Source organism: Henckelia pumila, chromosome 3 (assembly GCF_033568475.1).
Source record: "Henckelia pumila isolate YLH828 chromosome 3, ASM3356847v2, whole genome shotgun sequence".
Taxonomy (NCBI): domain Eukaryota; kingdom Viridiplantae; phylum Streptophyta; class Magnoliopsida; order Lamiales; family Gesneriaceae; genus Henckelia; species Henckelia pumila.
The window spans coordinates 198577031-198581109 of NC_133122.1; the positions used below are offsets into that span (position 1 = coordinate 198577031).

The 4079-nt window shown below is 27.6% G+C and overlaps 1 long non-coding RNA gene across 1 annotated transcript; it reads right to left on the reverse strand.

Annotated features, from left to right (window-relative positions):
* Positions 1–1203: 1203 nt before the first annotated feature.
* LOC140893430 (uncharacterized) lies at positions 1204–2040 on the reverse strand. Its single transcript, XR_012153139.1, has 2 exons — positions 1872–2040; positions 1204–1772 (listed from the first exon to the last, which is right to left on the reverse strand). It is a non-coding gene; the product is annotated as an uncharacterized lncRNA (long non-coding RNA).
* Between the last annotated feature and the right edge of the window lie 2039 nt (positions 2041–4079).

The window sequence follows — 4079 nt, forward strand, 5'->3', positions numbered from 1 at the left end:
CCCCTTCTTGGTTAAGGTCGATTAACCAAGGATCCATTAGCACTTCAACGTCTTGGCTTTGATGGCTCCAAGGATAGCTCTACAACAACAACACGGTCACCGCGTCGGTAGATTTACAACTCGATACACTTGGCCTTAAGGGCTCCAAAGATAGCCTTAATAATATCGCAACAAACTCGGCTTCACACCGAGTTTTTACAACAATCGCACAACCAACTCACAAATTATTTTTACAAACAACTCTCAATTTTTGAATATATCGGACAAATCTTGATCAAATACTTAGAGAGAAGATTGCTTGCAAAGAACAGGAGAGTGAATTGGGATAGTTGGAATGGCTTGGAATGACCTCTATTTATAGTTGCAATTTTGGCATGGATCGGATCGTCCGAACCGGTCTTCGGAGCCACCAAACCTCATCGATTGAATTTCAAATTTCTGCGACTGTGTAACTGTTCGGAGGATCCGAACAGGTCTTTGGATCGTCCGAACGGCTGTATTAATTTCATTCCGGTAAATTTCCTCACTACAAAAAAATCTCTTTATAGAAGCGGTTTTTTTAACTTTTAGGAACATTTTTCAACCGCTCCCAAACTTTTACCAATGGTTTTCTTACTGCTCCTCTTATCGGCGTCCCTATATCTTATAAAAGCGGTTTTTTTTAACCGATGGTACAACTACAAAAACCGGTGCTATTATTGACTATAAGGGTGGTTTGAATCCGATTTTATAGATCGTTGATATAACAACGATTTCAAAACGCTGTTGAAACAAAATAATTTAGGAATGGTTTAAGATGGTCGATCTTGAAGCACTTAAATATAAGAACGATTTAAACAACTCCGAATACCATGGATTAAAGAGTAGCTACAAACCGTTCTTGAAAAAATGGTTTTAGAAGCACATTTAAACTACTCCTAAAGCCATAGGTTTGAAGTGGTTTAAAATCGCTCTTTAAGTCATGGATGTAAGAGCATTATTAAACCGTCCTTATGATAATAAATTTAGAACCATTTCCATGTCCATGCTAATTCATAATTGTGGAGCCAATTTTTCACCACAATTTTTCAATATAGGATTTATAAACGATTTTATGTAGGTTTTTAAAGAAAATTTAGTAGTAAATTTTGTTTTTAAATTAAATTTTATTTACAAATTAATATAAATAATTGACAATATAATTCATCCATAAAAAAACATCAATTAGTAACAAAATCTTTTACATTTAACAATTAACAAATACAAAATATACAAATATTAAGAAACTATTATTATCCATCTATAGTAATATTTGAAAAAAAAAATAAAAAAGTCTATTTGAATACTATCTCATTCCCGTGTGTAGTGAGAAGATCTAAGACTACTCTTCCATATATTCGATAGAGCATAATATGTTGCTTCGCATAATATCTACCTGAATAATTCACAACAACAAAAAAAACACAAATGTAATTAGTCTTGCATATTATAATACCTAATAACTTTAATCAAATAGAAACAAAATGATAATCAAATTATTAGGTAAATATGAGAACTTCCGTTGGTTTTGTTTCCACATACCTGTCATGAAGATAGTGTTTTACAACCTCATTAAACAAAACAAACCAGTCAAAAAATTAGGTTATGTTAAAAAAAGTGAATAAATATAAAAGAATATGTAAAAATGATTTGAAAAAGTTCACATGATATTACCTTCTATTCTCTTGTATCTCTCTTCTTTTTATTTCTTTTTATTTTTTCAATTCATCGAAACAATGGGAAAAAATAAAAATCTGAAACATGAAGAGATTTCAATTGATTGGTTATATATACTGTGAAATATCAATTCCATATCATGTTGAATGCAAGAAATAGGAAACTAAAAAATTTACCAGAAATACCATGCATCTTGTACGGTTGAATAAGTGGCGGCACAAAAAAGAGAGAAGAAAGAATGAGAAATTGTGGAAGAAGTAAGAGTAATCGATGAAAATAAATAATCAAAGATTTTGAAATGAGAAGCGCGAATTATAAAATTTTTCAATTTAGAGAATATGTAGAGAGGCGCGTTCAAGAGGGAGATGAGATTTTGGTTTGTGAGTTTTGGATGTAAAACCCACGTACAAAGAGGGTAATTGACCAAATATTTGATCATATATATTTTTTAATTTATAGATAGCTTTTTTTCCTTATCGCAATGACATTGCTTGCCTTTTATTTAAAAAGTTAATTAAGCAGGTTCAAAGTGGATATGAAATCGTTCTTTGATTTTAAAAAAAGTTATGACCGAAAATAGAAAGATTTTTAAATTTGTTTACTTTTAACATAATATTACTATTAAATTAAATTTTACTTCATTTAGCTCATAATAAAATTATAGTAATACCCAATATTTTATTTTTTTACAAAACAAAAATTATGTTTATAAGTATTTTGCTCTTATTATCCTAAAATAAATTTTATTTTTAAATCTCCAGTCTTATCTGGATTCATATTTTAAAATTCAATCATATCTTTATCTATATTTTAAATTTTTTAGATAGTTCACACTACTAATTAAAAAATGTGAATAACTCATTAATTTGAAAATAAAAAATTATCCTATTTTAATTAATATATCAATTTTATAAGTACACATCGCATGTAAAAAAACACTAGTATATATTATATTAATCCAATATATATATATTTTTGTCGGACCAATTATGACATATTTAATTAAATAAAAAATGGATGGAATTGAACATTAAAAAAATTGTAGGCAAAAAAAGTATCTATATTATTAATTAAACTTAAGTCATGTAACTAATTAATGTGGTTCGTCAATATGACACAAATACAAATTTATATTTGTAGTCCAACTTTAACCAAACTTATACAAATATTAACAAAAAAAAGAACAAAAAATAATCATAGTATATGTATAAAGAATTTGGGTGTTATTAATAATGTAAAGTATAGGAAATTTAAGATTTAAAAATATAATTGAGCGTAAAATATTTTAAACTAAATTCTTTTAAGATGATGTATTGAAGTTATAAAATAATACTTTAAAGGAGTATCAAATCTAATTTATATTTGATAATATAGTATAGATGATTATACATATATCTCGCCAATCAAAATTATATATCTATATATATATATATTTGTGTATATATATGTGTGTGTGTATGTATATGTATATATATATATATATATATTGGATGTGATAAAGATATGATCCAATAGAATAATACCACATCATTGGTGGGCATGGTAGTGGACATGATAAGTGGACACTTGAAAGAAACTCTATATATGTAAATATATGTAATATATATACATATATATATATATATACAGAGTCTTGCTATGCTGCCCACCTCTCGTGCCTATCTCCATGCCCATCTATGAGGTGGCAATCATCCATTGGATGAACCATTTGTATACGATTCATCTAATTCATTGGATGATTGCCACCTCATAGGTGGGCATGGAGGTGGGCACGGGAGATGGACTGCATAGCAAAACTATATATATATATATATATATATATATATATATATATATATATATAAATATATATATATATATGTATATATATGAGTAGTTCATTTGTTAGGCGGGTCGATATATTCATACTTATAGTAAAAAATAATACTTTTGATCTAAAATATAGTATTTTCATGATTCGGTCGGATCAAATATTCGTATCACAAATTAGCCCGTAAGATAGTATCATAAGAGTTTGTGTGAGTGTTTTTATATTTGTCTCTCTCTTTGTGTGTGTATATATATATATATACCTATAATATGACAATCAATTTGGTCAACAAAATCATTATGTTTTGGGTTTTCATTATTTAAGTAGTCAAATTCTTAGTTAAATAAATTTGATTTTTATCAGTTTTTAGTTCATATTCTAGATTGCTAACATGACACCAAACATATTAACACTATTCGGTATCACATTTAAATTTTTCTGTGTTACGTCGATGCTATAACAAAATATGACTAAAAATGCACAGTTATTGCATAAGACACAACATATAGATAACCAAAATAAAAAAAGGCAAACTTATAAGACAAATTTGACTGTTTTATATAATATATACAAT